This window comes from Hibiscus syriacus, unplaced genomic scaffold, assembly GCF_006381635.1.
Source record: "Hibiscus syriacus cultivar Baekdansim isolate YM2019G1 unplaced genomic scaffold, ASM638163v2 tig00111273_pilon, whole genome shotgun sequence".
NCBI classification, from domain to species: domain Eukaryota; kingdom Viridiplantae; phylum Streptophyta; class Magnoliopsida; order Malvales; family Malvaceae; genus Hibiscus; species Hibiscus syriacus.
The window spans coordinates 1,125,881-1,137,555 of record NW_024063040.1 but is presented as its reverse complement, the minus strand read 5'-3'; the positions used below and the strand labels follow the sequence as shown (position 1 = coordinate 1,137,555).

Sequence of the window (11,675 nt, the reverse complement as noted above, 5' to 3'; positions counted from 1 at the left end):
CAAAAGCCATTAAAATAGCACAGTCAAAACACAAAATCAGAGTGGTAAACCACAGTGGATGGTTAGAAACTTAGAAATTAATATCCTGATGCATACTTCCAAAAACCAAGGAGTGGGGAATTGGGGACCGCTCCTATGAGACGACCGGGAAAGCACAAACGATGACAATCAATAGTGCAGTCACTGCCCAAAACCCAGTTCCCAGGCTCAGGCTCCAATCAAGCCTATATGTGTTCCAATATTTCTCTGCTCAAAACCCAGTTATATTTTCCCTTCCTCTCGTTTGACCTTTTGCTAGCTTCATCATGTTCGTTGAGAAAACCCCCGGAGATTAAGAGAATGGTGATATCTCCAAGAACTTGGACGATGATGGTCGAGTCAAAAGAACCGGTTAGTTTGCCTGAAATATTCTTATTATGTACTATCATTCTTCTTTTACACGTTTAATAGCTGTTCTTGTTATATGAAGGGACTTGGGTTACTGCTAGTGCTCATATTATCACAGCGGTGATTGGATCTGGAGTGCTATCGCTTGCATGGGAGGCTGCTCAGTTGGGTTGGGTGGCTGGTCCAATTGTTCTCATGACTTTCTCCTCATCACTTACTTCACATCTGCTCTCCTTGCTGATTCCTATAGGGCTTCGGATCCTGTCCATGGACAAAGAAACTACACTCACATGGATGCTGTTAGAGCTTACTTAGGTCTATTACGTACTCTTCAACGAAATATCAAATTCAGAGCTTCGTTTTTTTTCCTCTTGCAGGGGGAAGAAAAGTCCAACTCTGTGGATTAGCTCAGCATGGAAATCTTATTGGAATAACCATTGGTTACACTATCACAGCGTCAATTAGCATGGTGCAAGTATAATAAAAAAAATAATACAAGAGTTTGAAATTTCTCTTTGATAGTGATCCTTGAGCATTGAAATTTACCGTCAACATGTTCTTTTTCTGTGTAATCAGGGCCATCAAAAGGTCAAATTGCTTCCACAAAAATGGACACCATGTGAAATGCCATACATCAAACTACCCATTCATGATAATCTTTGGTTGCATTCAGATTATTCTCAGCCAAATCCCAAACTTCCACAAGTTTTCATGGCTCTCAATCTTAGCAGTCATCATGTCTTTCGCCTACTCTTCCATTGGCCTTGGACTCTCCATTGCCAAAGTTGCAGGTAATCTAAAGCTCGCATATCTGCATGCAACAGGTATATATAACAAACAAAGATATAAATGATGAATTCATTTCCTGTTTCATTTATTTCATTGAATGGCTTGTGTTTCATCAAAAACCTAGATATTGTTCTTTGAATCCTTGGTGTCAACAGGTGGGGAACATGTAAGGACAACTTTAACTGGAGTGACAGTAGGGGTGGACGTGTCGGGATCTGAAAGGGTTTGGAGGACATTCCAAGCGATAGGGGACATTGCCTTTGCCTATGCCTTCTCCACTGTCCTCATTGAGATTCAGGCAAGTATAATATTTATTTCTGTTATGTGTATTAATTAATAGAAACACACATACATAAACACTAGTTTCATGTCTGTCCAATAATCTATCATGTGAGTGTAAGAATCTTAAAAAAGGAGCAAGGAAGGCAATGACAATAGAAAACCTGAATAACTTGAAAAAGGGCCCTTTTTTGGTGGCGGTCCTGATATATGGGACCGTATGATAGTGAGACTTATGGAAAAACAGTCGCCTTTTCTGACCCAAAACAAGAAAGATTCGAATCCACACGAAAAAGATCAGGTTTCTGTTAGTGGGTTTTTAGGATGTTGAGTTACGAAGATTCCTAGGGACCATAAGGATTTGATGACTGATTCTAGTTGGCCATTTGTTTTAAAGGGAAAAAACACCTTTCAGACAAAAAAAACACCTTTCAATTTATTTTGGTGATTAAAAAATTATTATTATTTTTAAAAGTTACTGATTCAAATACCAACGGCTGTAGCAACAAATTGATTAAGCATTAATTGTCAAGCATGAACCAACTTACAAAAGAAACTGCGGGTCCATGGCTAGAATAAAATTATTTTTTTTTTTTGTAAAAGGGGTACTTTGTATTAAAAACAATGCAAAGTAAACCACTTAATGGACCTCATTAAAAATCTCTCTATCCTTAAATGGAGGAAAAAAAGTGAATCAAGAGGTAAAAAAGAATAAAATCAAGGATACCACATAGCAACAAACAATTCGTAACCCTAACCACACAAAAACTCACATAAAACGCCCATACCTACTGAACGTTACACAAGACCTTGACATTCATCGACACTCAACCCAATCACACAATAAACATCCAAAATATCCCAAAAGACCCTGATGGAAGAATAATCAGCGTATACTCTCAAAGAACACGACCCTGAACTTCACACAATCCTAGACAATCAAACACCAACCTCAAAAACAAATCTAGAGTAATCCCAGATAATTCAGAAGAATTTGATCAGATTTCAGCAATTTTAATCTCTTCAACGCTCGATCTCTTTTATTTTTCTCAGAAAGAACTTTATCTTGAATATCCAATAGCGAGCCAAATTTCTTTTGTTTCCTATTCAACCTGTTGGTCAACACCTGCTCGAAACTCGAACTCTCAAGAAACCTTAGATTATCGGAATTTGACTTGGGCAGCCAAGGATCTGCTTCTGAACTTGGGACCGAGCACCCAAAAATATTGGCCAAGGCCCTGCTCGCCAACCCATCAAAAGACGCACTTGGCAAAACCACCGCCTTGCCTCCTAAACAACACCCAAATCCTTGCCTTTCACGTGCATCATATTATAATTTATCAAAGCATTTTGATAGCCTCTCCACTGACACAAAGAAAAGTGCGCCCTAGCCCCATACCGCATTATCTTGGATTTGGAATTAAAAAGACCCATGCTATTATTAAAATCCCTTTTCACTAACCCATCAAATTAAAGTCTAAAAGAGTAATAAGTCGGCCAAACCTATCGGTATGGATGAAATTCGATTCAGTTTATCTAGTTCGAATCCATCTTGCTCAATATTAACTATATATTTCCCTACAAGCCATTATACTCGAGCATCTGAAAGTGAGTTTTTGCTTAGTAAATAAAATTTTATTTATCAAAATCTAAATTAAGAGTTTTATTAAAAACCTCCCGGAAAATAGTACTCTTAATTAGGTCAGAAACAACATCACAACGCGTTAATAATACAAAAATAACAGTCGCTACACACGTTCAAAACTGATCACACCCAGGCTATGATTTACTTCAACTCCTACCCAGACCAGGGCCTCCAGAAACAGACCTGTTGCAATAGTTATGAAATACAAAGCCCCATAAGCCAAAGTTACAGTTCACTAAAACCTCAAAAACATAAGGATTACATGACAAGTCGAGGAATTCAATCACTGGACACTAACAGTTAACGCGAACTAGCGTACTACTCCCCATACCTCCTGTTCGAGACCAACATCAGGACAAACACTTTCATGACGAATAGTTATTAACCCCACCAGGCATTTGAACATCCTAAGTCGGGTGAGACCTAATTTTGCAAGATGATCAGCTATACCAATAATTTCTCTCAGACTATACACAAAAGACAGATGAACCATCTTACTCCTTAAACTACCTATCTCATCAAAACGATCCCACCCACGCCATGGCCTTGAGGCAACAGATTGAATCCAGTCCAAAGCAACTTGTGAATCCGATTCAACAATCAATATCCAATTCGTTTGCCAACCTGTTTCCACAAATATTTCCAAGGCAGTTTTAATAGCTGCTAGTTCAGCCATGTCCGAATTTTCAGCTTCTACCGGACCTGAGAAGATCACCTCTTAGTCTTCCCCCTTAGCTTGCAATCGAGTTTTTAAATGCTGCATCCACATTAAATTTTAAGCACCCTGAAATGGGGGAGATCAATCTACTTGAGAATGACATGGATCAAGACAAACTAGAGGATTATTCCACCAGTCTGCTTAAACAAGGATAAGAGAATCATTAACAGCCTGAATCCATAAGAAGACCCTCATTTTTACGCAAAATAGAATGTCTTTTTGAGTAGATGGTTTCTTCTCGAATACTAGCTCGTTCCTAGCCAACCATATACTCCATAATGCCGCTACGGATGTGATTAGCCAAGCTGATTTTAAAGGGACTGACCAAGTCACCGAGAAGCAGAATGATATGAACTCATCAATGCTGGTCGGGTGAGACCAAGCAATTGACCACCAATTACAAAATATTCTTCAGAAATCGCAAATGAACCTGCATCCTAAAAAGAGACGGGAGGTAGTTTCCAAGACAACCAAATACCAAGGGCAGTTAAACGAATTATCCTCCAACTTTATTCCTCTATTTAAGAGAAAGTCCTTGGAAGAGACCCTGTGCAGTTTTAATAACGATAAGAAGTTCTTCACCTTAGGAGGGACCTTTAACTTCTAAATTTTATCAAAGTTGAAAACCGGATCTGCTATGCTCACATTTAACACGAGCTCAGATAATTTAACTACTGAAAATCGCCCAGTATCTGAAAGTTATTTTTTTTCCGTTTTAAATTCAGGACACAAAAAAATCGAGCCTACCGGAGAACAAAACTATGAAGACAGCAACCAATGTTGGTGTATCAACGACAACTATATTCTATGTACTTTGCGGCCTTGTTGGGTACGCTGCATTCGGAAGCGATGCACCGGGCAATTTCCTTACAGGCTTCGGTTTGTACGAACCCTTTTGGTTAACCGACTTGGCCAACGTTTGCATGCCATTTATCTTATTGGTGCATACCAGGTAAAATCTCGTAAAATGTTAAGGCCTAATGGTGCCTATCCTGATTGACACGTTTACATCCAGGTTTTTGCCCAACCGTTGTTTGGGTTCGTGCTTGAGGCGATGGTCGGAGAACATGTTTATTACAAGCGAAAATGCTGTTAATGTTCCATTCTACGGTGTTTATTACATCAACATCTTCAGATTGGTTTGGAGAACAACGTACGTTATTGTGAAAGCGTTGGTAGCCATGATTTTTCCTTTCTTCAATGAGTACTTGGGTCATATTGTTGTGATATTTGAGTTAATTTCCACCAATAACAATTCACCTTCCAAACTATTATCTAGGTGACTAGTGTGAAAACAATTGTACTAAAAATCACCCCAAGGTAGATTTTCAGGAAAGAGGAGGGGTCACAATGGTCCCTCTTAAAACTCACTTTCCTTAGACAGAACTACCAAGACAAGTAATTTTAATAGGACAATAATTAACAGCAACTATACCCGACAATAGCTATTAAATAGACATAAAAGAGAACACCAAAATATTTCACTAATAGAGGAAATATTACAAAGAGAGAAAGAATACAAATAGCCTTTAAAATAGAAGAAGGCTTATATTTGTGGGATGATTAACTAAGGAGGAGGAGGACTTTATTTATAACAAAAGAATTTCCCCTCCTCCTTATACACAACCAATGTGGGACTTTTGCCAAAAACCAACAAATCTCCACCTTGGCAAATTCCACACACATCTCTAAAAAAAACAATCTTTTAATTTGTAACAATATTGACCAAGTCTAAACAATGTTTAAACTTGACCGCATTTACCACTTTTGTCAACATATCAGCAGGATTCTCAGTGGTCTGAATCTTCTGGATTATGACTCCACCTTCTTCTAGAATCTCTCGTACAAAGTGATATCGAACATCGATGTGCTTCGTCCTTGCATGGTAAACCTGGTTCTTTGCTAAATGAATAGCACTCTGACTGTCACAGTGCACTTTGATGTGCTTTTGTTCCATTCCCAATTCACCAAGCAACCCTTGAAGCCAAATTACCTCCTTCACAGCCTCTGTAACTGCCATATACTCTGCCTCTGTAGTAGACAAAGCCACTGTTGATTGTAAGGTGGACTTCTAACTGACTGGTGCCTTTGCAAATGTAAACACATAACCAGTAGTTGATCGACGCTTGTCCAAATCACCTGCATAGTCTGAATCACAATACCCAACTACACACTGACCATCTTGTTTGTCATGCTGAAAGACCAAACCAACATCTACGGTGTTCAGAATATACCACAGAATCCATTTCACAGCTTGCCAATGCTCCTTTCCAGGATCATGCATATACCTGCTCACAACCCCAATTGCTTGTGAAATATCGGGTCTCGTACACACCATTGCATACATCAAGCTACCAACAGCACTTGCATACGGAACCTTTGACATGTATTCCCGTTCTGCATCATCCTTAGGTGATATGGATGCACCGAGCTTGAAATGAGGATCAAGAGGTGTACTAACTGGTTTTGACTTCTCATTCATGCCAAAACGTTTTAGTACCTTCCTCAGATATTCTTTCTGAGACAAACAAAGCCTCCCCAATTTCTTATCCCTTGATATCTCCATGCCTAGAATCTTCTTCGCTTCACCAAGATCCTTCATCTCAAACTCCCTGTTCAATTGAGTCTTTAGTTTCGCAATTTCTGTCTGACTCCTGGAAGCTATCAGCATATCATCAACATAAAGAAGAAGATATATATAGGATCCGTCTTCTAGCTCGCGTAAATACACACAATGATCATATTTGCTTCTTGTGTACTTCTGCCCTATCATAAACTTGTCAAATCGCTTGTACCACTGCCTTGGAGATTGCTTCAATCCGTACAACGATTTTTCTAATTTGCACACCATCTCTTCTTTTTCAGTAACTTTGAATCCATCTGGTTGAGTCATGTAGATTTCCTCATCCAAGTCTCCATGTAAAAATGCAGTTTTTACATCCATCTGAACTTTCCAAATCCAACTGCGCTACTAAAGCCAACAAAATTCTGATGGATGAATGTTTTACAACTGGAGAAAATACTTCATTATAATCAACTCCCTCCGTTTGAGCGTAGCCTTTAGCCACCAATCTTGCTTTGTAGCGGATGTTATTCTTGTCAGGAAATCCATCTTTCTTTGCATATACCCACTTGCACCCAATTGCCTTTTTTCCCTTCGGAATGCTAGCTAGTTTCCACGTCTGATTCTTTTGAAGGGATTGCATTTCTTCATTCATGGCGATCCTCCACTTTTTATGTTCTGAACTTTGAACTGCTTCATTAAAAGTGACAGGAACGTCATCAATTGCAATTGGTGATGCAAAAGAGACCATATCAGCATAACGAGCAGGTTGTCTAATGGTCCTCTTTCCCTTTCTGAGTGCAATTGATTCATGTTGCTGTGGAGGTTCTTGGGTCTGAACCTCTTCTTCATCTGACTCTTCTTCTACCATAGGAGAGTCAACATCAGTTTCTTTATTGGTTGGGACAAATTTGCTTCCTTCAAACTCCACCTGTTTGGGAGTTCCATCTGTCTGCTCCAATTTTTCTGAAGTCACCTTTCTCAACATGGTAGATTTATCAAAGGTAACATCCCTGCTGAAGATTATTTTCTTTGTTTCTGGACACCAAAGACGACAACCTTTCACACCAGAGGTGATCCCCATAAAGATCGCCTTCTTTGCTCTTGGATCCAGCTTTGACTCCTTAACATGGTAGTATGCAGTGGAACCAAACACATATAAGGAATCATAATCTGTAGCAGGTACTCCAAACCATTTCTCTAATGGTGTTTTACCACCAATATCAGTCGATGGTAAGCGGTTGACAAGGTGACAAGCATAGACCAAAGCCTCAGCCCAAAATTCTTTGCCTAACCCAGCATTAGACAACATACACCGAACCTTCTCCACTAATTTCCGGTTCATACGCTCTGCCACCCCATTCTATTGTGGTGTACCTCTGACAGTGAAGTGCCTAACAATACCTTCCTCTTCACAAACTTTCAGAAATGGATCATTTTTGTACTCTCCACCATTGTCTGTACGGAGACGTTTGATTTTTCTGCCTGTTTGAGTCTCCATCATCTTTTTTCATTTAAGGAAAAATCCTAGAACCTCATCCTTTGTCTTCATTGGATACACCCAAACTCTCCGGGAAAAATCATCAACAAAGGTGACATAATAGTGTGTTCCTCCCAATGAAGTTGTATTGGAAGACCCCCATACATCTGAATGAACATAATCCAAAATACCTTTAGTATCATGGATTGTTGTTCCAAATTTCACCCTCGTCTTCTTCCCTTTGATGCAATGCTCACAAAAAGCTAATTTGCAAGCCCGAGTACCCTTCAATAATCCTTGATCTATCAGTAATTTCAAGGATTTTTCACCAACATGCCCCAAGCGCATATGCCATAACCTGGTTGCTTCTGACTCCTGTTCATCAGTAGAAGCTGTCACTGCTGCTGTCCCAACAATTGTACTACCCAGAAAGTAATACACATTGTTTCTTTTTCGGATTCCCTTCATTATCACCAGTGCACCAGAGATAATCCTCATAATCCCATCTTTTGCCCTCACTTCTAAACCTTTTGATTCTAAGGTTCCCACAGAGATGAGATTTCTCATTAAATCTGGTACATAATGGACACCTGTTAAGGTTCTGATTGATCCATCCTGATTCCTCAAGCGAATTGAACCAATCCCAAGTGTGTCAAGAGGGGAATTATTTGTTGTGTAGACAATTCCACCTTTTAGTTCTTTAAAATCAAAGAACCATTCTCTATTGGGGGTCATATGGTGGCTACAAGCTGAATCTAACAGCCATGAACTGGAACAGCTGGTTGATGGCGTAGCAGCGAATGCGAAATCTGAATCTCCATCATCATACTCGACCACATTTGATTCTGAGACAGCCTTCCCCCTTTCAGGTTTGCCTTTATTCTTTAGCCTGAGACATTCTTTCTTCCAGTGCCCTTTTTCTCGACAAAAGGCACATTCATCTTTGCTCAATCTGGACTTTGACTTTGATCTCCCTCTGCTTCCTTTATTCTGACTCTTGGAACGACCTCTAACAACAAGAGCTTCTGCTTCGACACTTGTGTTTTCTTGTTTGTCTTTCTTTCTCAATTCATAACTATACAAGGCAGCAGTTACTTCACTGAGAGACACATCAACCTTCCCATGAAGTAGAGTAGTTTCAAGATACTTAAACTCATCAGGAAGTGATCCCATCAACATCAGAGCCAGATCTTCGTCTTCAAAAGTCACGTCCATATTCATCAGATCAGTCACCAGCTGATTAAAGCTAGTAATGTGATCATTCATAGTTGAAGCGGAACAATCTCTTTTTCATGTAGAGTTTGTTCTGACCGCTTTTCTTCAAAAATGCCTTCCATAATTTACTTGCAGAAGTTTCCTTAGAAAATGCATACTTCTGCTCTCTAGAAAGACACGATCAAATAGTACCACATGCCATTCTATTGATCATCTTCCATTCTTTCTCCTCAACATCATCTGGTTTCTCTCATTCAATAGCAATGTCTAGACCCTGCTGAAATAGGGCATCTAGAACCTCGCTTTTCCACATGCCGAAATGACCGGTGCCATCAAAAATCTCCACTGCAAATCTTACATTTGTCACAGCATTTCTTGCCAAAATTGAAGATGAAGAAGCGTATGCCATTTCTGCTACAAATTCTATTTAATAGCTGCCAATGCGAAATGTCAATTATCCCAAGAAAATTTTTCTGATGTGGAAGATCAGCCTAAGCCGCAACCACAGAGCATACTAAAATAAACCAAGAGCGCTGATACCAATTGTTGTGATATTTGGGTTAATTTCCACCAATAACAATTCACCTTCCAAACTATTATCTAGATGACTAGTGTGAAAACGATTGTACTAAAAATCACCCCAATGTAGATTCCCAGGAAAGAGGAGGGGTTACAATGGTCCCTCTTAAAACCCACTTTCCTTAGACAGAACTACCAAGACAAGTAATTTTAATAGGACAATAATTAACAGCAACTATACTCGACAATAGCTATTAAATACACATAAAAGAGAACACCAAAATATTTCACTAATAGAGGAAATATTACAAAGAGAGAAAGAATACAAATAGCCTTTAAAATAGAAGAAGGCTTATATTTGTTGGATGATTAACTAAGGAGGAGGAGGGCTTTATTTATAACAAAAGAATTTCCCCTCCTCCTTATACACAACCAATGTGGGACTTTTGCCAAAAACCAACACTTATTGGATCTGGCTCGTTTTGGCCATTAACAGTCTATTTCCCAATAGAAATATACATTGCGCGAACCAATATGGCCAAGTATTCGTTGAAGTGGATTCGGTACAAAATACTGAGCTGGGTTTGCTTGGTTGTTTCACTTATTGCTGCTGTAGGATCTGTTCAAGGGCTGATTCGAAGTCTTCGGTCGTACAAGCCCTTTCAAATTCAGAAATGATCTTTGTTGAGGTCCCAACAAGGTGTGATTAACTCTATGTATAAAAAAAGTGTACTAAAAAGGTTTGTTCTCTTTTCTTCTATTTTGTTGATGTAAACTGCTTGTATTTCTGTGCTCTTCTGAAACTAAATTGTATGATGAAATTTCTGCTATTGGTGCTACCATAGTCTTTCTTTAGGGGGGGAAGGCATCGAGTTCTATTTCAGTATCAAGTCTATTGATCCTTTATTAATCATACTTTACCGATCAAGTTATCATAGACACTAAACGATCAATTGCACATACAAACAAGATAATTAGGTTTAAACTTTATTCACGTCGAATCAAGCACACATGTAGCAAATTTTGTTATCCGAAAGCAACAATTCGAGACTAAATTGGAATCTAAGAGAAAGTAAAAGAAAGAATCAAATTCTTTAAAAAATAAAAGAGAATTAAAGGAAATAAAATACTCTTTATTTTTTATCCTGAGATCAGAATCAGTTGATGGTCTGTCTACCAGGATACAACAACTAGATGATCAAGTACAATAGCACAACAGTATAGATCACGAATTTTCCTTGCCTTCGACTATCACCGAAAAAATTAGGGGAAAAAGAATATTTTCTGAGAAGGAGAGAAAATATTTTCAAGAGAAGAAAGTTTCTTAAATTCGGAGTTGTAAAAAATTTGAGATATTAGCTCAGTATTTATAGGAAAATTTCAACAGAAATTAACTCCAATTAAAACTCTTTTAATATCTAAATTTAAACATATAATATTATCTTTTAAATTTAAAATATTATATCTAAGAGTTTTACTCTAACTGAATATCTTTTAATATCTAAATTTAAACATATAATAATATCTTTTAAATTTAAAATATTAAATAGATATACACTCATTTTATTATTCAAATTAAACATATATTTTTTTATTTTAAAATATACAAAAGTACATAATTATCTTTTAATATTCAAACTTAAAAAGGTAACACATAATTTTAAATTGACATATTAAAAGAATAATTATTCTATTAATATTCAAATTAAACTATATATTTTAATTTGCAATATTTAAAAGGACTATGAATTTAATATAAATATTAAATCCATCAAATTAATTCACATTTTTTCCAACAATCCCCCACATGAATGAAATTGATGATTTAATCAAAAATATTTTGACACAGTGTGTTGATAACCTCTACGATCGATAATTGCATAGGATAGGTAGGTTTCCTCCTTTAAACCTTCCCTTGTGACAATATATTTACTTTACTGGTTAAACAGTAGACGCGATGTCCTTAAATTGTTCTGCCATTTGTGTAAACGATGACATACTTCACACAACTACCCCTCTGACAAAAATTTAGTTATCATGAGTATGTCCTTAAACCATGGACATCGTCTGGTTCTGCAAG

The 11,675-nt window shown here is 37.8% G+C and overlaps 1 pseudogene; it reads left to right on the top strand.

Annotated features, from left to right (window-relative positions):
• Positions 1–305: 305 nt before the first annotated feature.
• On the top strand, positions 306–10,273 carry LOC120157704 (annotated as a pseudogene).
• The last annotated feature ends 1,402 nt before the right edge of the window (positions 10,274–11,675 follow it).